This window comes from Podarcis bocagei, assembly GCF_964188305.1.
Source record: "Podarcis bocagei genome assembly, chromosome: 6".
Classification (NCBI taxonomy): Eukaryota; Metazoa; Chordata; class Lepidosauria; order Squamata; family Lacertidae; genus Podarcis; species Podarcis bocagei.
Window position 1 is genome coordinate 93,271,549 of NC_138130.1, and position 23,995 is coordinate 93,295,543.

The following is a 23,995-nucleotide window of genomic DNA, read 5'->3' on the forward strand; positions in this document are numbered from 1 at the left end:
TGCACATAGCTTCTGACTATCTTGGAAATAAATGACCAAAGCAATGCTTGGAGCAGGTTGTAGACTTGTTGCCTAAACCACAGATTGGCATGGACTGTTGAACTATTGTATTTTAATATTTTGTTGGAAGCTGCCCAGAGTGGCTGGGGAAACCCAGCCAAATGGGTGGGGTATAAATATAGAAATAAATAATAATACAGTGGATGCTCGGGTTGCAAATGTGATCCATGCAGGATGCACGTTCGCAACCCGTAGCGCTCGCAACCCACATCTGCACATGCGCAAAGCGCGATTTAATGCTTCTGCGCATGCATGACCACTGAAACCCGGAAGTAACCCGGTCTGGTACTTTTGGGTTTCAGTGGTCCATAACCTGAAAAAATGCAACCTGAAGTGGCTGTAACCCGAGGTATGACTGTAATTATGTCTGGAGTACTGCTTTGGGGTACAAACCAGGGGGCCTTGATCCAAACTGTGGAGCAAGCAAAATCTTTCTCCTTCCCTGTGTCCCAAAATGAGAGATCAGATCAGAATCACGCCTCCAGATGTTTGCTGTACAACAGCTCCCATCATTCCTGACTATTGGCTGTGCTGGCTAGGACTAATAGAAACTCTATTCTGGGGGGCAGCTAACCGGTTTTTGCTAGGGCTGCCATACATCCGAAGTTCCCCAAACATTACCGGGATTTCAAAGGTGGAATTGACATCCAGGGACAATTTCCAAAAAGCTCAACAACTTTCAGGGTGTCCTGGTTTTTATTTTTTGAAATAAGGCAATCCTAGTTTTTGCTCTCTGAATACCACATGCCAGCAGCAGCATGTATACAGGAATGGGCACATGCACACCACAAATGCACATTCACCACTCATGTGTACATTCTCACATGCAAGCATGCATGCACCAGACACACTATAGGCACATATATACACACAGCATTTCCATGATTTAGGTTGCAATCATAACTGGCGCTGTGGGTTAAACCACAGAGCCTAGGACTTGCTGATCAGAAGGCCGGTGGTTCGAATCCCCGCGATGGGGTGAGCTCCCATTGCTCAGTCCCAGCTCCTGCCAACCTAGCAGTTCGAAAGCACGTCAAAGTGCAAGTAGATAAATAGGTACCGCTCCGGTGGGAAGGTAAACACCATTTCCATGCACTGCTCTGGTTCGCCAGAAGGGGCTTAGTCATGCTGGCCACATGACCCGGAAGCTATATGCTGGCTCCCTCGGCCAATAGAGTGAGATAAGTGCCACAACCCCAGAGTCGGCTATGACTGGACCTTAATGGTCAGGGGTCCCTTTACCTTTACCTTTACATAACTCCTTTTATCTGGGAATCAGCCCTGCTAAATCCAATAGGACTTCTGTGTAGACCATGTTAGGATCATCTGGCTCAAGCCCTGTCTCTGCACTAGTTGATAATATTGGGCCTAAAATCTGATTGACCTGGTAACTGCCACACACAATAAATCAGTGTGCTTAGATATCCCTGATAAATGAATATGCCTTCATGAAAAATACCTGACATTTATCCCAAATCCTTTGTTTAACTGACTCTTGATTCCCATCCTTGGTACAAATTACTTTCTGTATTTATTTATTTATTTATTCATTCATTCATTTCTTTAAAAAAAGAACTGCAAAGGCCTTCAGATCAAAGGAAGCACTCAGATTGCTGACTCAAAAGGAAACTACCACAACTAATAAAGAATAAAACATCCCGGCTCATTTCTCAGGACTACAGGGATCAAGCCTCTGATTTCTGCAAAGAGAGAAGAAAAAATGTACAATTGTCTTGGTAATATGTATTTTTTTTCCAAAGTTGCAGTCCTTGAGTAAAACACAAGTTTATGCCCAGATCCACACGCTTATGTCTAAGTCAAGCAGAGCCATTTTGTCGAAACCGCTTTGCCCGAAAATGCATTTCATGCTGTAAAATAAAAGCTGACAGAACGTAGAATTGGGTTTATTTGCAGGAATCAATTTGTCTTTGGAGGGTGGGATAAAATCTGCCTTCAGAAAGGTTTTGAACAGCTAAGAGGTGACAGTATTTTGGCGGCGAGACCCATCCCTGAGGTAACTGCAGAGTTCTGCAGAGGCCTGTTACAAGCTGAGGTATCAATACTTTCTAAATAGGGATTAAAGTTTTAATTCTTCCAGGCAGGTTTTGAGACTGTGCCAATTGGTTTTTTAAAATATATTTTCAAGCACAGAAGTTCAGTTTGGTGCTCTGCCATCTATAGTGATTGTTTTCTTTGTCTACTTTTAAATGTCTCACGTGCACCCCTTCGAGTGGAAAATGCCTTATCGCATCACTTCTCAAGGTTCTTGGGTAGAACAGTCCTTTGCGGAGGAAGAATCTGTGACAGAACATTAGGGATTGTTGAATCTGATAATATCAGGTTTTTGTCAGTTTCTCATTTTTCCAATCTTCTGCTGAGTTCTCCACAATTTTGTATCAGTTTCTTTTCTTCAAGTCCTCACAAAAATTCATCAGATTTCTCCTAAAGTACACATTTTTGCACTAGTTATTTGTTACATTTATATCTGCAAGGAGCTCAGGGTGGCATAGCTGCTTCTCCCCATTTCATCCTCAGAGGTGTGGGTTAGCTTTAGCTGAGAGATGGGTGACTGGTCCAAGGTCACCCAGTTTGCTTCACTGCTGAGTAGGGATTCGAACCCTGGTCTCCCTGGTTGTAGTCTGATTCCCGAACTGTTAAATCACACTGGCTCTCAATGTTTTTCTCCTCATGGCAGGCAATGGCTCTGGATAAAAGTTCTCAGAAGGCCCAGCACCCATTATCACATACTGTCAGCGAACTGCCATCAGTGTCCGAGGGAGAGAGCAAGCTCCAAAGGGATCCCAGAGAGCGTCCCGGGAGTGGGAGAGGCAGCCCATCTTCTGGGGAAGGGAATCAGCGTAGCTCCAGTGGAGAAGGGGGGCAGATGGGGGAATCGGCAAGGCGGTCCCATGACTCCTTGCCGGGGACCAGCGGGGAGAGGAAGAGCCCTCCGCTGCCTACGCCCTCCTTGCGTAGAAGGCTTCTGCGCAGGGAGAGTAGGAGGAGACTGGGCGTCAAAGAGCTTTGCTGGAAGAAGTTTAAGAAACGCCCACTGACGGATTCTGCCAGCGATTGAGACAGCCACAGGTGAGTGGCTGCTCGAACAGGAAAGGTTCACTCAGGCAACCCAGCCAGGTGTTGGGACAAGCTTACGCACGAGCAACCCCTAGAACCATTGCACATACCCCCCCAACAATTCTCCAATGAAAATTCAGTGGTACCTCGGGTTACAGACGCTTCAGGTTACAGACTCCACTAATCCAGAAATAGTACCTTGGGTTAAGAACTTTGCTTCAGGATGAGAACAGAAATCGTGCGATGCCCCATTAGCTAAAGTGCTACCTCAGGTTAAGAACAGTTTCAGGTTAAGAACAGACCTCCAGAACGAATTAAGTTCTTAACCCGAGGTACCACTGTATGGACGTCCTATTCCATAGTACTGCTACTAATAACAATAATATTATAATTTATATCACACCCATCTGACTGGGTTGCCTCAGACACTCTAGGTGGCTTCCAACATATATAAAAACCAGTGCTATTTTTTAGGGGGGGAAGGGGAGATGAACTCACCATGAGTTCCAGCTGAAAAAAAGTCCTAATAAAAACATAATCAAACATTAAACATTAAAAAACTTCACTATACGAGACTGCTTTCAGGTGTCTTCTAAAGGTTGTATAGTATATTTTAGGTCTATGGACCTCAATAAAGCTTTGTGTGTGAGGTTGTGTAATTATTTATCTCCATAAGTACTCCATACCTTCCCACATTTCACTGAAGAAAATAGAGATGTCCTAAGGAAAAGCGGGACATTCTGAGATCAAATTTGAAACTGAGACAGCTTCTGTAAATCCGGGACTGTCCCTGGAAAATAGGGACACTTGGAAGTTCGGTACAACATGGGATTAGGGAGACCTGAAGGCTTGGGAACCAACTGGTTCCAGAATTTGGGCAGATGTTCTGAAGGACAACTCCTATTGAATCATAGAATCATAGAATCATAGAGTTGGAAGAGACCACAAGGGCCATCGAGTCCAACCCCCTGCCAAGCAGGAAACACCATCAGAGCACTCCTGACATATGGTTGTCAAGCCTCTGCTTAAAGACCTCCAAAGTAGGAGACTCCACCACACTCCTTGGCAGCAAATTCCACTGTCGAACAGCTCTTACGGTCAGGAAGTTCTTCCTAATGTTTAGGTGGAATCTTCTTTCTTGTAGTTTGGATCCATTGCTCCGTGTCCGCTTCTCTGGAGCAGCAGAAAACAACCTTTCTCCCTCCTCTATTGGCCCTGTCTGTTGGCCATGCTGGCTGGGGCTTCTCAAAGTTGTAGTCCAAAAACATCTGGTGGTCACCAGATTGGAGAAGACAGGCCTGGAGTTTATTTTCTAGACAATCTCTCTATCCTTTTTAAGCTGTGTGGTTCTTCATTCTCTGCCCTTATCATGGTCCCTTAGGTCAAAACTCCTTCAAAAGCCTTCCTTCTAAACTCACAACCCACCACCTTCCCTTTTTCTGCTAATCTGTTCCTCTTTTGAATAGATCAGATTTCCCTGAAATAACATATTTTTAAAAGCACATGGAGGACTTCGCCAAAGCCAAGTGTATTTCATACAGGTTTACAGCATGAATAAAAATGTGGTCCCTTTATTGAGGAAGTTGCCGTATCTTCCCGCCCCCGAATGAAACCTGGCAAGGGATCACAATCCTCTACGGAGATACCACAGCAATAGGTGATGGGTGATTGATTGCTAGGGAAAGTGCTGTGAAAGCAGACAAGCGTCTCCAATCACCCAAAGCTTTGATCCCGAGCCCTGGGAGGGGGGAGGGAGCTGTAACCACTAGTCGTCGCTGCCCCAAATGGGCTTTGCTTCTTGGGGGAAAAGATCTAAACTCCTGCCTTCAATGGAGGAGATGCCTTTTGTGAAAAGAAAGAAATGGCAAGTCAAGTTAATTTTTCAAGAAGATCACACAACGTTCAGAAAATTTCCCTTTTGGCAGGATTAAAATAAGCAGGTGGTTTCATATTTCAGGAGGGAAAAAGTGCAGATAATTTGACTGCCAAAATGGTATTTAATAAGAGGCTTATACTGGAATTGATTTTACTCCAGACTCTTCTTTGGAGGAAGATTTTCCTCTTTACGCTCGCAGTTCAGTTTTCTTTTTTTTTCTTTTTCTTTTTGAAAAGTTCTTCACTTTTGGGATGCCATTTTCTCTCACTAAATCCACACACCCGGGCCTAATTGAGGTGAATTTAATCAGTTCAGCTGTGCACCTTCTTATCACCTGCCCTCCATGTTCTGTGTAATTTGCTTTAAACAGAATATCTGCTCAAATTATGATCACTCAAATGAGCAGGCTACACATGAGTCCCATTCGCTTCTTGGACGCAGCTATATGGTGTGCCCTTAAATCCAGCAGACAAATCCCAAATGTAGACAAATGCCCACAGCTGTCCCTGGGTGGACTCGAACCACCAACCTTCCAGTTGGCAGCCAACCCATCACCCTAGTGTGGTTGTAACACTAGTGGTCATGTCACCCTCCGTCAGTAAAGATGGGACCTAGATAATATGACTGGATGTTGCGGATGCTTTTAAGCTTAGGCTCTCCCTTGAACTAGCACTCAATTGATCTGATATTAACTGTATTTGGTATGCAAGGAGTGGAAAAGGGATGATTTGTTCATCCCTCATCAGGATGTAAAATCCGCAACGATTTTGTTGAAAAGAGAGAAGCATATTCCGCCTGCTGGCTCCTGCTAATAGATCTTCCTTATTTCATTTCAATATATTATATGCATGTATTCCTCCATTGGGGGAAATGTTATGGTTCTTGGCCAGAGTTAGAACACACTTTGAAACTGATGAATCCGGTGGATTTGACATCGTCATAAATCTGCTTCTTACTTTTACCCCTCAGAGGCACAGTCCAGTATTTTCTTACCTCAGAGGGCAACTAGGATCCCCCCTTGAGCTCCTTTCCTCAGACACAAGAGGCTCTGTTCATCTTGGGAAAAGAAGAAGAGCAACTTTGCCCGTGTTGGAAATGCAACAAGAGGGATCATCCAGTTTGTAATTTAAGGGTTAATTCAGTTGTCAGTAAGTGAACCAGACAAGAGGGGCAGAAGAGATGTTGCTTAGCAACCAGTGAGGTGGCATGATCCTTAATGAGGTCGCAGGTGCTCAGATTGGCTGTGCAGCTATGAGGGAGCTTTCATCTGAATGTTTAGTTGAGTATAACTACGTTCTCAACAAGGCCTGCCCTTAAAGACAAAAAAAATATGTTTCTTTCTCAAGTTACACATTGTACTCTTTGTTGAGTAAAGAGTTATTAGGATTTCTTTCTTCTCTAGTCTCCATCTGCATTATTTTGGTGACTTTGCTAACGCTCAGCTCACCACAGAATTAACCCTTATGCTGGGTTAATTCACATGGAGTGAAGCATAAACTGCAAAGCCTCCAACATTTCTCCCATGAAAATAGGGACGTCCTAAGGAAAAGCGGCATCTTAAAAAACAGCATCTTAAAAAGCAGAGACATCACCTTGCCAACAAAGGTCTGTATAGTAAAAGCTATGGCTTTCCCAGTAGTGATTTATGGAAGTGAGAGCTGGACCATAAAGAAGGCTGATCGCTGAAGAATTGATGCTTCTGAATTCTGGTGCTGGAGGAGACTCTTGAGAGTCCCATGGACTGCAAGAAGATCAAACCTCTCCATTCTGAAGGAAATCAGCCCTGAGTGCTCACTGGAAGGACAGATCCTGAAGCTGAGGCTCCAATACTTTGGCCACCTCATGAGAAGAGAAGACTCCCTGGAAAAGACCCTGATGTTGGGAAAGGTTAAGGGCACAAGGAGAAGGGGATGACAGAGGACGAGATGGTTGGACAGTTTTCTCGAAGCTACGAACATGAGTTTGACTCAACTGTGGGAGGCAGTGGAAGATAGGAGCGCCTGGCGTGCTCTGGTCCATGGGATCACGAAGAGTCGGACACGAATAAATGACTAAACAACAAAAACAAAGGAAAAGCTGGATATTCAGGGATCAAATCAGAAACCAGGATGACTTCTGTAAATCCAGGGCTGCCCCTGGAAAATAAGGACATTTGGAGGGTCTGAGAGTCCACATTCTCACAGAGAATCCTGGAGGGAAAGGTTTTTACTTCCTGGGCAAATTACCAAAAAAAAAAAAAAAAAAAAAAAAAGAGGACAAAGCCATTCCCATTTAACTGTGCTATTCAAGCAGGCTTTTTTTTTTTTTTTTTGCCCCGGACTGGAGCTTTCTATAATCTAGGGTGGTTGTGTGTTCAGGCAGTCCTCTGTCTCTAAGAATCTCTGGTCTCTCCCCATCTGGCACCAACCTCCCTTGAGGTTTCTTCATCAACAGAAGAGTGAACAGGCACGCAGGTCACTTCTTCACAGCCACCCCATAACGGTGCACTGTATTTTTGCCGAAATGATGGTAATCATTTCCAAATTTGCATCTACTCATGTAAATCAGCATGTGCCAATGTAATGCAAATCTATGCCCTCTTTTGCCCTTTCTATCTCTCCTTTTTTCACACTGTGTGAAATAATAATAATAATAATAAATTTTTTATTTATATCCCACCCTCCCCAGCCGAAGGGCGGCTAACAACAATAAAATAATACAACATTCTAAAATCATTTCATTATAAAATTAATTCAAATCAGATTGATGGCAACCATTGGGCTAGAGTTCTGTGAAGATTGCCAAAGGAGGGGGTCAGGCTGTGTCTTGGCCAAAGGCCTGGTGGAACAGCTCTGTCTTGCAGGCCCTGCAGAAAGATGTCAAGTCCCGCAGGGCCCTAGTCTCTTGTGACAGAGCGTTCCACCAGATCGGAGCCACAGCCGAAAAAGCCTTGGCTCTGGTTGAGGCCAGCCTAACCTCCCTGTGGCCCGGGACCTCCAAGATGTTTTTGTTTGAGGACCATAAGGTCCTCCGTGGGACATACCAGGAGATGCGGCCCCGTAGGTATGAGGGTCCTAGGCCATATAGGGCTTTGAAGGTTAAAACCAGCACCTTAAACCTTATCCTGTACTCCACTGGGAGCCAGTGCAGCTGGTATAGCACCAGGCCCATCTTGCAATAATCTGTGGCCTGTCCTTTTGACCAGCCACTGGTCCTCCACACCACTCACTATCTGTTCCCTCTGGGCTCATCCCTCTGACTCAGAGACCTTACCTGGAGGCTTATTTAAGAGCCAGCATTTTGCTATTGTAACTAATTTCAAGAGCTGGCAACCCCTCTTTGCAGCTGCATGTTCCATAGGGGGGAGAACGGGAAGTGGTGGCTAAGCAGCTGTTATCAGCCAATCTGCTGTTACTGATCTTCTCACCAAGGATTCCCTAATAGGCTTCCTCAGGGTTCCTAAGCAAGTGCTTTGCTCAATCTTTTTCCCGGCAGGGCTCTGCCCTGTAAACGAAGGGAATGGAACGAGGGCCCCGGCGTCAAGAAAAATTCCCATTTTCTTTAGCTTTGTGTTTCCATTTAGGGCATGCGGTGCTTGAAAGAATGGGATCAAGAGTGGCAATCTTATATCTAATGTTTTTAATGTAATTTTCTTTCCCCTTCCACAGATAAATCAATGTTTGTGAAATTAACTCATGTCCTCTATTCATTGCCAGGGCGCTGACAGGGAGTTTGCTGCCATTGTGTGTATTCCCACAGGAGTGACCCAGAAATGGTTATCTGTAAATGGCTACGAGATAATTCAATCTTCATGCTGTGTTAGTTTTGAGCAGACACTGTCAAGCGAGAAAGTTTATCGTCTCAGAAGTTGCTTCTTAGCATTCTCTCTGTGGGCTATTTTGGTGTAATTATTAATTCAATGCAATGCAGTTACTTAACAGGCAATCAAGTAAAAATTAGCAGCGGCATTGTGGAGGTAATGAATTAAAAGGGTACTGTACACAGGGCAACCTGCTGCACATTTGCAGGCTCTGTGAATGGCTGGGGATTTAAGAAGGTGGGTGTGTGAGGACATGGATGCTGGGCAACAGCCACTCAGCATTTAACCTTTAACGTTTTCGAAAACTTCAGAATAGTGTTGCATGGAACCCAATCTCTGAGAGGCAAGAGACGCCAGGGGTACCTGCAGTTTCCCCTAGTTTTGATTTCCTTGGAATGAACGTCAGTGCAGACTGTGGTGCCTTTAGGGCACATGGTTTAATTCACACATACAAGGTGTGACCGGAAAGTTCGGTGAATGGTCACAGAAACTGGACAGTTAAAAATATTTGAACATACCTACCTTACAGCCCTTCAAAGTACCCCCCCCCCGATACAGTGCACCATTGACAACATTCGTAGAACTGTTGGAAACTTCTGGAGAAGTCCTCCTTCCGTACTGCTTTCAGTTCCCTCATCACAGCAGCTTGGACGTGTGAAATGTTGTGAAATCTGTGCCCTTTCAGCGCAGATTTCAGTTTTGGAAAAAGAAAGAAATCTAGTGGGGACAGATCGGGAGAATATGAAGGATAGGACAACTCAGTAACCTAAGTAAATGATTTCACACGGCATATGCAATTCTTCTGCCAGACAAATGGTGATCCCGCATCAATAACTCACGAACTCTGTCGACATTTGCCGCCATTCCGCTCGTCAGCGGTCTGCCAGACTGAGGGTCATCTTCGATGGTTTGCCGCCCTTCACAGAAACGCTTAAACCACTCATACACTGTCTTTCAAGTTACAGTTTCATCTTCGTACACAATTGTGAGCATTTCCTGGGTTTCCAATGCCAATTGTACGTTGGAATATTTCTCACTGTCCAATTTCTGTGACCATTCACTGAACTTTCCAGTCACACCTTGTACAGTGGTACCTCGGGTTACAGACGCTTCAGGTTACAGACTCCGCTAACCCAGAAATAGTACCTCAGGTTAAGAACTTTGCTTCAGGATGAGAACATAAATTATCCTCTGGCGGTGCAGCAGCAGCGGGAGGCCCCATTAGCTAAAGTGGTACCTCAGGTTAAGAACAGTTTCAGGTTAAGAACAGACCTCCAGAACGAATTAACTTCTTAACCCGAGGTAACACTGTATATACATCCATATTACTATCATTACCAGCTCTTGCCTCCCTTCAGGTGTCCGGAGAAGCCCCAAGCCATCGCTTTAGGTTCAGCACAGAGCAATACAACATTAGGAAGAACTTTCTTACAGTAAGAGCTATTCAACAATGGAACGGATTTCCTCAGAAGGTGGTCACTCTCCTTCTTTGGAGGTTTATAAGCAAAGGTTGGAAGACCATCTGTCACGGATGCTTTAGTTGTGATTCCTGCATTTCAGGGGGTTGGACTAGATGACCCTTGGGGTCCCTTCCAACTCTACAATTCTATGCTTCTCTGATTTCCTTATGCATGTGTGTGTGTGTATGCTCCTGCATTTTGTTAAGATCACGTTGGGTAAGCAAAGGTTTCAAGCTCCCCTCCCCACACTCCTGCAGTCCTGATAACAATCTCCCCTCTTCCTGAATGCAAGAAAAAAGGATGACATGATTGCAAGCTATGCAATTAGTGTCATGTATAGTTAGGCCCTCAAATCATCACAGTGGCCAACATGAGCAAAGCCTGCACATGTGTAGAATTGTAAGGGTTTATTGGAAGAGTTAATGTTTAATAAATTGTAATGTTTTTGTTTCTCTTTGATGAGAGCATCAGGAGTGGGCAAAGACGATACTACAGTGTCTTCCATACCTCAGACCCATAGTAACCATTCTGACATAGATAGTAGATATAGAATTCCCTCCTCCCTGTATAGATCCTGTCTTCCTAGCTGCTCTTAAAAAGTGTCTAGTCATCTCCAGAACTTCCAGTACAACTGTACTTTTTAGATAATGATAATAAAAAATTACTAATGGGTGCAAGGGTAGCCCATTACCAGCCATATCTCCAACATGCTCCCAAACTGATATACAATAGTGTGTAATCTTAGGACATTTCCAGTAAATATGGAGCAAATTTGCTCCAGTATTACCACATTTCCAGCAGGTATCGTTGACTGTTACATATATTGGACAACCCAGATTGGATAAGATACAATCTGAACAGGACTAAAAGCCCTCTATAAGATCCATACACAAAATTACCTCAGGAACATTTAAAACCATCCAGTGCCGTATCTCCTCTAATATGGTTCTCCTCCGATCTTTGTCGTTTCCTCAGATAAAGACACTGGGCCTTTTATCTAAATCTGTAAAAAACTGCTTCATATGATTTCCTTTTGATGTACTTCCAGAAACTAAGACCTCATCACTTGTTTGCTCTCTCACTCAAACTATGTTTCCTTAATAGCTCAATGACCACATGTTGGACCTGAAAATAATGGGACTATCTATCATGCTGTGTAGAACTACATGATTCTATATGTAATGTCATTGCTTCATCCTGCACTACCTTCCCTATCTCAGGCAAATCATGCTTGCTTTCCATTTCTTCATAAAAGCAAAATTGGTGTTATGGGGAGACAAAGCAGGGCTAGGCTTATTCTACAAACTTCATCCAGACTTCTCTACATGAATTGGATTTGACAACAACCAAAACCCTTTCTGGGCATTCTTGCCCCCATGCTGGTCAACATGGGAGCTGGGATGTGCCAAGCCTTCGTGAAAAGAGTGCAACCATTTGTATTGATGGAGCCTGCATCCATATAGCTGTACATGCAAATAATTCCACATTTCTCAGAGCACCAATTGTGCATGTGTCTAGGCTGCATGGAAGCCTTTTGTGCACAGCTTTTGCTTTAGACAGTTGTACAAAGGCTGGAGCTGTTCAATGTGTTCCCACTCCTGTGGTGTTTGATATTCCTTTATTAGGTGTGTGGTTTTTTAAATCAAAAATCTGTATCATCAGTAAATATCATGGCAGCGAACATCATATCATCAGCAACAAAATTATATTCATAAAGCAGATGCAGCCTACATCACAAACCAGTAGATCAGCTGACTACATCAAATGTAGCTTGGTCACCAAGTTAGGGAAGACTGATGCCTGCCTTGTGGTCATTGTGAGTGAATTGCTACGGGCAGGTGAAATCACACTGAAGGACCTGGTCTTAGTGGAAGTAAGACAAATGTCAGTAGCATATAGCACTACTAAGAGTGTCACTCCCAAGGATTTGTCAGTTTGCATTTCTTAGTGCAGAAAGTATTGATCTGATGTGTAGAGACCTTTCCTATTTAATTCAAGAGGGTTCTGGAAGCTTCTGGAAGCTTCTCTGTGTGAACGAAGCAAGTAGAAGGTTCATGATGTTTGGGTTATTTATTCCTTCAGAGAAGCTGGCTTAAACTGATTCTCTTATCTCTTTCTATCAAGGTCTTGCTGACTATAAAAGTAGGGCCAGAAAGAGCTTTAGTTTCACTTTCATTTTCTATCTCTTTTCCTTCTGGTGTGGTGTTCTTTACATAGTATACTATAGTGTTAAGGTTTAGACTTATTATAAGTTATTGTAAGTTTAAGTTAAGTCTGCTGCAACTGAACTTCTTATGGACAGTGCCAATCCTGAATGTATTGGATTTGTGACCATTATGCTCACTTGCCTTCAGTAGCAATAAAGCTCTGCTGGATGAAATATTAATCGCCTATGGTCTAATTTTTTAGGGAATCCTGCAATGTGTTTAAGTTCTTACTCTCCTAACTATACTTTGGAGTTCTGCTCTGGATCAATATTGAGTAGACTTTCAATGACAGGACTGAAGTAACCAAGTGTAAGGCAAGGCACCCCTAGAAGTATTCTGGTCCCAAGTTGTTTGTGGCTTCATATTCAAATAGCAAGTCTTCAAGCACAAAAGCAGGAATGCTCAGATATGCAGAGGATGGTGACCAAGATGATCAAGGATCCGGACACCGAGTCTTATGAGCAACGGTTGATGGAGTTTGGTACGTTTAGCCTGGAAAAGAGGAGACTGAGAGGAGATGTGATGCCCGTCTTCAATAATCTAAAGGACTGTCATGTGAAGCATGGAACAAGCTTGTTTTCTCCTAATCTGGAGGCTAGGGCCCAAACCAATAAGTTCAAGTTACAAGAAAGGGGATTCTGACTAAGCATCAGTTGGACTTGATGACACTTGGGGTCTCTTCCAACTCTACAGTTCTGATTCTATGATTATTATTTTTAAAGTAAAATCTATTTTGCTAATAATCGACCTGTAACTTGCACTGCAATACCCAAGAACAGGGTTCTAGCTGATTCATTTTCAAAATCGAAATCCTTCCTTACCAAAGATTTTTAAAGTGGGTCTACCTAGCCCCTTTAAGACATTGGATACATTTTGTCTGCTCTTCCATATGGATCTATCGATCATGAGTTATATGCTGCCTGCTCTGCTGTTTTATTGATTTTATGGCTAACTGTATTGTTTTTACATTAATTGTTAACTGCTCTGAAAGTATGGCGCTTTATTTGTTTGTTTGTTTAAAAGATTACCATTTTGTCAGATCTGGTTTCTGGTTACGACTTATCGTGACTATATTGAATTTGATCTCCTTATTTCCTGCAAAGGCATCTAACTGGACCATTCCAATAAATCTAACGAAATTTCAACTTGTTATAATTACCTCTTTAAAAAGAAAAAGAAAGCTGAGGGAGAAAGGGGAGGGAAGCACCTCCAAGTTTAATTTTCAAAGTTCCACAAGCATTTCTTCTTTATAATTAAAATTCTTTTCCATTCCTAAAACTCAGCAGGAGCTGGGTGACTTGCTGTGAAATAAATGAGTTTTGGATTGATTGGGTCTTCTTTCTTAGGGGTGAAGAGCACACCGGAGAACCTTTATAGGGTAAGAATCAGGGAACGCTCAGATCTTGGCTTTGGGGTCTGACTTGGTGTTGCTAAGTGAGATGACATCACACTTGGATCCAAGAGAGTTAACATCAGAACCTTCATTAAAGTTGCTCAGGAGTGAACAAGGAATCAAAGGTCCTTCTTAACACAATAGCCAGAAGCAAGTTGTTGGAAGACAAGTTGTTGGCTCGCCAGCTTCACAGAAGGACTCCTGGCATTTCTGATTTAACCCTCTTATGGGCAGTGCTGGTTTTTTTGTTTATCAGCAGGGAGCACCTAACACTTCCCTGGAATTAGAAGAAACCAATAAGAATATTTATCATCATCATCATTATTATTTTTAAAAATGGATAACATGATTTGTGAGTTTTGGAGCTATTTTCAGACCGCCATCTTGTTTCAAAATGGCATCCGGCATCCCAACATTAACAAAAACTGCCATCTCCACCTTGGGAAAGCTTGTGCTGAGTTTGGTGATGATATCTGAAGAGGCATCTGAACGCATAGAGAACAAAACAGTCAAACCACCCCCCAAAAATATTTATTTATCACATATGACACCTTTGCCCCCAATGAACTCATTTAATCTCCACAAAAACCCTGTGAGGTATGTTAGGCTAAGAACCAATGACTAACCCAGGGTCACCCAGTGAACTTCATGACTGAGTAAGTCAATCCAGACTACCTCCCAGAGAGAGAGATAGAGAGAGGGCAGGAGGGAGGGAGGGAGGGAGGGAGGGAGGGAGAGAGAGAGAGAGAGAGAGAGAGAGAGAGAGAGAGAGAACACAAGGCACATGGAAGCAACTGCTCCTTCTATTTTCTGTTCCCACTTCTTATTCGGCCTGTTCAAATCCAATTCAGCTGCCTACTATTTTCCATGACTTTCCCCCCTTCTCTTGTCTCTGTTAAAATTTGCATAGTGATTCTGGAGTGGTTTTCTTTATATCACTCTTCGAAGCATCATTTATATTATTGGAACTATATTTATCACCAGAAGCCTTGTTCCAACCATTGCTTGGGAATTCCAAGAAAACAACAACAACAACAACAACAACAACAACAACAACAACAACAACAACAACAACAACAACACAGTGTTTTGAAATCTGTGCAGTTTTGAAAAGTTGAGTTTGCCATCTTGATTCAAAATGGCATCAAATTGTACTGGAATGTGGACCAATCATGCAAAATTTAGTTACAGTATCATAAGATGTGCCCAAACATATAGCAAATGAACAGCTTTCCAAAATATATGGTAGATAATGATGATAAAAAGAAAGCTGGTCCCTAAATACAAATTTGGACCCATCATAGTTTTGCAGCTGTGTTAGGAATACTTAGTTCTTTCTCTTTCTTCTCTCCTCTTCAGTATTATAGAGCTGTTCCACCTCTCCATGCCCATGAGAAATATTTTATGATACTGTAAACTAAATAATCTTGTGTCTTGGAGGCTAGTTTCCGCCGCGGTTTTTATATCTCTTGCCTGCATGTTTCCGCCCTTTGTGTGTTATTTTGCTTCAAGATTTTATTGGACGCTAAGGGGTACAGTATGAAAAGAAATCACTGATAAAGGGCTGTTAAAGAGTGCACACACCTTTAACAGACTGGCAAAAAAGAGAGAAAGGATTAAATTGTATTGCCTCTCACCCCCCACTCCTCCCTCTGGCCCATTTAGAAGTTTAATAAGAAGAAATAAAATCTTCCCATTATTGTTATGGAAAAGTCACAGGCATTTTGGGCATAAGCCAGCACTTGGGCATAAGCCAGTGCCCTTGAGCAAGACATCACCAATAAGCACCCCCCCACACCCATCTCAGTGAGCTTTTCATTGTCACCAGTGCCTCCATCATTTCTACCTCCAGCTTACTTGCCAGACAGACCCAAATGTTGAAGCAGGCAGTAGCAGCTACTTCCCCACATTGCCCCTTCCCCAATTCTTTGCTTGCTTATCTCCTCTGATCCAGAATGGGAGGTAGCTGAACAAGCAGGTTGCAATGGTGAAGGGGGATTCTTGTCAGGTGCCCAGCCATGCCATCTATCAACACCAGCCCTGGTATGAGAACTAATCTTTGTAGCATTAAATTGAATAAATCTATCATTCAAAATCTTAAAATGCCTTGGGCCAGCTCTCCTTGTGGGATGAGCTTCTTTGTGTTCAAGAATGCAAGTGGATTGAGAACCAGATAATGACAGCCATTTGTTGCCTCTCTTCTGTAACAGTGACAATTGATCAAGGAGGTGAGTTTGAGTGCTTCCAGTGCTAAACTTCCTGTGGTTCCTTTTCCGACCTTCACCCGACTTCCTGTGTTTCCAGTTCCGACCTTCACCCAACTTCCTGTGCTTCCAGTTCCGACCTTCACCCAACTTCCTGTGTTTCCAGTTCCGACCTTCACCCAACTTCCTGTGTTTCCAGTTCTGACCTTCACCCAACTTCCTGTGCTTCCAGTTCCGACCTTCACCCAACTTCCTGTGTTTCCAGTTCCAACCTTCACCCAACTTCCTGTGTTTCCAGTTCTGACCTTCACCCAACTTCCTGTGCTTCCAGTTCCGACCTTCACCCAACTTCCTGTGTTTCTGTTTCTTGCCTTCATTTGCCTGTTTTCCCTCCCATTTTTCTTCTTGAAAAAATCAGAGACAGTGGCAGCAAAGGAGTTTAAGGGGGAAAATAACACTTAATGACTCTTATCATTTCTTTAAGGCTCAGTGCTTTTTCTAATACCACCCTTTCCCCCCATGTGTTATTTATTCTCCAAGAAAGGCCATTCCCCCTAAGTTATAGGCATGCGTTGTGACTTTTTAAAAAACCCTCTGTTCCAATAATGCTCCCACACCAGAGGATTTTGTACATGAAAATGAAGGATGCTGGTCTCTAAAGAGCAGAGACTGTAAAATAATTACATCCATTCTTATTAAAATGCCCAGTCATTAACTCAGAAAGTACATCTTATGGTGGGAGAAGAGGCTAATTTGTTAAATAAGATATTCACCCGACTATTCTTAATGCGATTTAATCTGGAGGCTATATGCAGGCTTTCCATTTTTAAAATGTAAGTGTCCAAATTGATAACAATGAATTATTCATAGCTAAGATCTTGGCTAAAATGAGAGGAAGGATACATCTCAATAATGATGAGAAAGAAAGAAAGCTTACAGAACACAGAGGACCGCAATGGGCAATTCACAGCAAAACATTATTTTCCTGTTGCCAAATATGTCTGATTCTAAGGGTGGTTAGAATTTTCATGAGATGCTATTTGCAGCTATAGTAGCTGTAATAGTTCCACCCATAGCCACAGTTGTACATGTGTTGGGAGAGGATGGCATGATAATAATAATAATAATAATAATAATAATAATAATAATAATAATAATAATAGTAATAATATACAGCAAACATAAAGGCAGGAGGTGACGACCTGCTTGTGCATTTGGGTCCTGAAGCATTTCTGAGCTTGGTCAACAAACTCTTTTTTTAATAAAACAAAATTGGGTTAGTTAATAGTTTGTACGGTAAAAGGTAAAGGACTCCTGGACAGTTAAGTCCAGTCAAAGGCGACTATGGGGTTGCAGCGCGCATCTTGCTTTCAGACCGAGGGAGCTGGTGTTTGTCCAGAGACAGCTTTCCGGGTCACATGGCCAGCATGACTAAACTGCTTCCAGCGCAACAGAACACCGTGACAGAAAACAGAGTGCACAGAGTCACTGTTTACCTTCCTGCTATAGCAGTACCTATTTATCTACTTGCACTGGTGTGCTTTCGAACTGCTAGGTTGGCAGGAGCTGGGACAGAGCAATGGCTTTTCTGAGCAGCGCGGGGCTTGTGTCTGCCCACCGCCTCAGCTGCCCTACAGGTGAAGGGGAGGCTGCAGAGAAGCTCCACGCGGTACGCCCTGCCTTGGCTCACCCAGCCCCCATGGGTGGCACACTCCGCCCTGGGCTGCAGGGTGTACGCACCACGCTGGCACCTGAGGGCATAGCTATGCCACTGGGGAGAGAGCCTTCTTGGTGGGTGCTCCGAGACTTTGAAACTCTCTCCCTAGAGAAGCTAAACTGGCTCCCTCCCTGCTATTATTCCCCTCCCCTCTTTTTAAATCCTTTTTTGAGTTTAAAAAGCAAACAGTCAACAAAAAAGTATAATTCACTTTGCCAAGAAGATAAATTACTTTCTTCATACATAACTTCTATAACGACTTCCAGTCACCCCATAATGAGTCCAAATTATATTCAATATAGCGCACTGTTCTTCATCAGTCAGAACATATCACAACTGTCTTATTTTCCTAAAATTTTCTACTATTGCCTCCTTGCTGTCATTCAGCTGGCAGGCAAAGACTTTCTTGTTCCAACAGGCTCTTGGGGACGGATTGCCATGCAGTTTTCGTTGTGATTGTATGTTTTTAATAAATCACACACACACACAATTTTCTATTAATGTATAATTGTTTTTTTAACACCCCCCATTTGTTTATTTTTGCTGTTTTTATTTTTATCTGTAAGCCACCTTGGGTACCTATCAGGGAAAACTGCAGGTAATAATAATAATAATAATAATAATAATAATAATAATAATAATAATAATAGTTTCTCGTGACTGCTTCATGCAGGACGAGAGACAGAAAGGTGGAGCTTGGGAATTCAATAGGCAATCACAAAGTGCATTTCCCCCTCCTGCCCTCTGCTGACCGGAGGGATGTGAGGTTGATTGTACCCAGCACAAACATATCTCTATTCCTGGGAGAACCAAAGTTAATAGATTTTTCCATTTCTAAGTCCAGCAACATCTGTAGGGGCACAGATTTCCCATCCCAAGTCTACAAGTACCAGCAGTGGTTCTCTAGGATTTCTGACAGGGGTCATTGACAGCTCGACTTGGAGGTGCCAGCATTCGAACACAGGGCCTTTTACATGCAAAACAGGTGTTCAACCACCCAGCTGCCACCCTTCCCCTAGATATGCTGCAATTTCAGGCAACACAGAGATAGGAGCAGGAAGCCATGCCCGGGTGGTGTGTGCTTTTCCAAACGAACAAAACCAAACTTATCCCAGTCACAGGAGCTTTATAAACCAGATTTTCAAAAGGAGAGAACAAGAGCTTTAAAAATAACCTGTGATAGATACAGTGTGACAAACAGGAAACAGAACCAAGATGCTCACAATATGGTCACAAATGCTATATTTGTATTCTGCATCTGGTGCGTCCCTTCTGCAGCCCACATGCGGAAGACTGAAAAAGTTTACAAGAAGGATTCCTAATCTTGCAAGTCAAAACACTTGTTGTTTTTTAAAGACCATCATCAGGGCCAACCACAAAGTTTATGCCAAAACCTTTAGCAGGAGCATAAAGTACATGTAAACACATACATACATAGAGGGGTTGGTGACTGAAATGGAGCCCAAACTGTGGTGTAGTGGTTAAGAGCGGTGGACTCGTAATCTGGGGAACCGGGTTCGCTTCCCCGCTCCTCCACATGCAGCTGCTGGGTGACCTTGGGCCAGTCACACTTCTCTGAAGTCTCTCAGCCCCACTCACCTCACAGAGTGTTTGTTGTGGGGGAGGAAGGGAAAGGAGATTGTTAGCCGCTTTGAGACTCCTTAGGGTAGTGATAAAGCGGGATATCAAATCCAAACTCTTCTTCTTATCAAGTCGAAGTGAGAGCATTGACTAGCATCTCAAAGTGAAGGAGAACGAAGCCCACCAAACTCACAGAAATCATAGCTGAGGCCAGGCAGGAAAAGGACAAACCTACTGTACTCACAGGTGTCTGGCATTGCCATTCTTTCACAGTTTGCACCATGGTGCTTACGAAGCAAAGGGGTTGCTAAAATAAAAATAAAAATGTGCTGGTCACAGGCAACTGCTTTACGTCAGGTGAGCAAATTGATCCCTTCAGCTCCATGGCTGGAGGCAGTAACGCTTCTGAATGCTGGTTTCTGGAAACCACAGGAGGGGACAGTTGCTTTTGTGCCTGGGTCTTTCTTGCAGGTTTCCCACAGGCATCTGTTTAGCAACTGTGAGAAGAGGATGCAGGATGCTGGCCTGATCCAGTAGGCTTGTCTTTATTTTCTTAACCATTAAGCGACTGCTTTAGGGCATCGTGAACGGGCAGGAAATGGTTATCTATTTAATTTATGGATGTGGTGTTTGCTTGTTCTTTTGAAAATGTTTGAACCGGGGGGGGAAAGAAAGGGTTAAAAATGTAGACCAATAGGAAAGCTGGAGGCGGCGCCTACATGTGTATAAAAGGGCTTAGCCCGAGGTTTGTTTGAGTTGTTGGTGGGTGGTTGGTTGGTTTTAGTGGGTTGGCTGGTTGGGAAAGGCAGTTGGAGAAGCAGTTGGAAATAGAGACAGTTAGGGCAATGGGTTCTTGAGTGAGGGGAGGTAGAAGAGATAGAGAGAGGAAAATAAGACGAAGAAAGTAAAGAGTAACAACGTGTGGAATGCCGTAAAAGTTTGTTTGTGTCTGAAATAAAATACACTCTTCTTTATTACCTTGAGAACCTGACTGAGACTGAAGTGATTTTACTGGGAGGACCTGGTTGGTGGCAGTGGATTAGTGGTGTACAGGTCAATAGTCCGTGAGACGACCGGGCGTTCCATACGAACACCACAATGATTATAGAACTCTTGTTGCCTGACAGATTAAGAGTTTTACCACAGGCATCTGGTTGGCAACTGCGAGAAGAGGATGCTGGAGAACAGGCCACTGGCCTGATCCAGTAGGCTTTTCTTTATTTTCTTAACCATTAAGATACTGCTTTAGGCAGTGGCGTAGCGTGGGGGGTGCAGGGGGGGCCGGCCGCACCGGGCGCAACATCTGGGGGTTAGGGTTAGGGGGCGCAAATTCACGGGTTAGGGAGCGCAAATTACTTGCCTTGCCCCGGGTGCTGACAACCCACGCTACGCCACTGGCTTTAGGGCATCAGGAAAGGGCAGGAAATGGTTAGCTATTTAGTTTATTATTATAGCACTTTTGTTGCCCGGCAGCTTAAGAGGTGCTTGTGGCAGCTCTGGCAGTCACCGGTACAACTTGGCTGGCATTCGTTGCACCCCATTCTCCTCAGAGAGCAAAATATGCTGTGTTGGCCTTGAGCAAAGCCATTCCTAAGTCCCTTTGTTTCTTCAAGTACAGTGGTACCTCTGGTTGTGAACGGGATCCGTTTCGGAGCTCCGTTCACAACATGAAAGGAACGCAACCTGCGTCTACGCGTGCGCGGGTCGTGATTCGCCGCTTCTGCGCATGCGTGTGATGTCATTTTGCATGTCTGCGCATGCACGAGTGGCAAAACCCAGAAGTATCCCTTTCCAGTACTTCCGGGTCACCACGGGATGCAACCTGAAAACGCGCAACCTGAAGCAAACTTAACAAGAGATATGACTGTACAGTGGGCCTCAGCTGTTGAACGTAATCCATTCCAGAAGACTGTTCGACTTCCAAAACATTTGACAACCAAGGCTCAGTGGGCAGTCGGCAAATCCCATTGAGAAAACTGAGAAATGTACCTAGGAAGCCGTTTGACTTCCGAGGCACGTTTGAAAACAGAAGCAATTACTTCCGGGTTTTCAGTGTTCGAAAATCGAAACGTTCAGTTTCCAAGATGCTCAGAAATTGAGGTTCCACTGTACAGTATTACCTGAGTAACTAGAAACAGCTTTTTTTCAGCCGGAACTCAGTGGGCACCATTGCCATTATAAGAGAACAAGGGACGTGCTCATGGTGAGTTTCAGCACCTCTTTTTCTAGAAAAATAGCACTGAGAAGAAATATAATGGAAACATCTCTCTCTCTCTCTCTCTCTCTCTCTCTCTCTCTCTCTCTCTCTCTCTCCACCCCTCGTATCTTCTTGCCTTTTTGTTGCAAAAAGGAATATTTTATTTTGGAAGGGAGTGCTGGTAATATCGGGGAGGGGGGAGGGAAGTGCTGAACCGAAGAAAGGTAAAGTAAATAATTTACGATGTGGGTAATGATGATGAAGAATTTATTAATAATTTATGGTGATGCATGCAGATTAGCGAGGGGAAAATGAATCATGATGAGTCAATTTAGGACGGTGAATAATGAGCACTCTCGGAATGCGCTCATTTGCCTGGGTAGCCAACGGTTGCAAAAAAAAAAAAAAAAAAATCCTGTTGAAGAGCACCAACGTCGTCATGAGGACCCAGAGCGGTGATGTGTAAACGGCAACCACCCTGCTTTGATGTGAGATTGGGTTAGGAAAGCCCAGGAAAGAAGGAAAAGAAAGGAAAAACAGCTCCATTTTTAAGTTCCAGTCCAATTCCAAACCCAGTGGTGCGGTCGTGTGTGAGTAGAACGGGGCGAAAGTGGGGTGTCTGTGTGTGTGTGTGTGTGTGTGTCTATTTTCTTTTGTCTGTTCTGAACGAGCACCATAGCACCTTGAGAGAGAAATCCATTATTAGGGGAGCCAGCTTCATGCATACAACAGTACAGCATGAATAGGGCCGGATTTAGGTTTGATGAGGTGGCACTGTGGTCTAAACCACAGAGCCTAGGGCTTGCCCATCGAAAGGTCAGCAGTTCGAATCCCTGCGACGGGGTGAGCTCCCATTGTTCGGTCCCAGTTCCTGCCTACCTAGCAGTTCGAAAGCACGTCAAAGTGCAAGTAGATAAATAGGTATCACCCTGGCGGCAAGGTAAAGGACATTTCCATGTGCTGCTCTGGTTTGCCAGAAGCAGCTTAGTCATGCTGGCCACATGACCTGGAAGCTGTCTGTGGACAAACGCTGGCTCCCTCAGCCTATAGAGCGAGATGAGCATGCAACCCCAGCTTCCAGGTTATGTGGCCAGCAGAGTGGTACCTATTTATCTACTTGCACTTTGACGTGCTTTTGAACTGCTAGGTTGGCAGGAGCAGGGACTAAGCAACGGGAGCTCACCCCGTCGTGGGGATTTGAACCACCAACCTTCTGCTCGGAAAGTCCTAGGCTCTGTGGTTTAGACTGGGCTTGAACACAAAACTAGTAAGAACCAGTTATGGAGGGTCTTAGTTGGAGTGAAAAGCAGCTCCAGGTATGATGCAAAGAGGCCAGAGGATTGGGTGACTGTTTTCAGGACTGTGGTTGGACAAAAAGATAGTGAGGTGATGGGGTGACAGTAGGTGGCACAAAGTGATTGGCTAGAGAATAAACAGCCAAGGTAACACCTCACCCCCCCCCCCCCATATAGGGGTGTGCTAATAGAATATCATCTCAGACTCTTTGGACTCTGACCTGTAATGCATTACTGAATAAAAGTCTGCCTAATTGGAAATCTGGTTTGAGCTTCCGTTTCAAATCCCCAAAGGGAATTTCACCCCCGCAACCTCCCTGCCATCACCACACCTTCAGACTCTTAAACAGACATGGTTGGGAAGGAAAGTTGCTTTTTCCGATTTGGATTACAAAGCTGCAAGGGAGTGTTACATTTCCAAATACATGCATGTGTGTTTATATAGCAACCTTCCAGAAATAAACTGGTTGGCAGTGCTAATTATCAAAAATTATCCCACAAAAGGTCATATTTGCTGTCATGTTTATAACAGAAAGAAATTGTTCTAATTGTGTGAGTGCCTTTCATTAAACTGGTGCAAAATAGGCACGAAGAAATGAAAATCCATTTGGTCATTCTCTAAAAGCACTAAGTGGTTCAAATCGTTTGCAGTTAATTGCCAGTATTTTTACACATTAAGATGTTTAGATGTGTGCCTGTGTTCTAAATAGTCCTCAGGTAAGTTGTCAGTTAAACTACTTACGGAAAAATGGAATATGTTTGAATATGAATAATGATGATTACTGGTGAGAAGTCCCATTTTGAAAAGGTGCATGGATGTTATTTTTCATGGTCGCAAACATTTCCCATTATCATGGCAGGATAAACTGAAGCCATGAGTTCATGTTGAGAAAGAAAAAGTCTATGTTTGATATAACTGAATAGCACTCACCCTGGTTAGTTGTAACAGGAAAGATACAGGATTACAAATTGTGGGGAAATGTCTGTGTCTGTTTTGGGTTGTGGGGCGAATGAAAAGCTTATACAGATCAGAATACCTGCCACAGACCCATCCCAAATGACTCCTGCTTCTTCAAACGGCTCCGTAATTTCTAATGTTGCACTGAAATTGTGCCCTGCATTTTTCCCCAA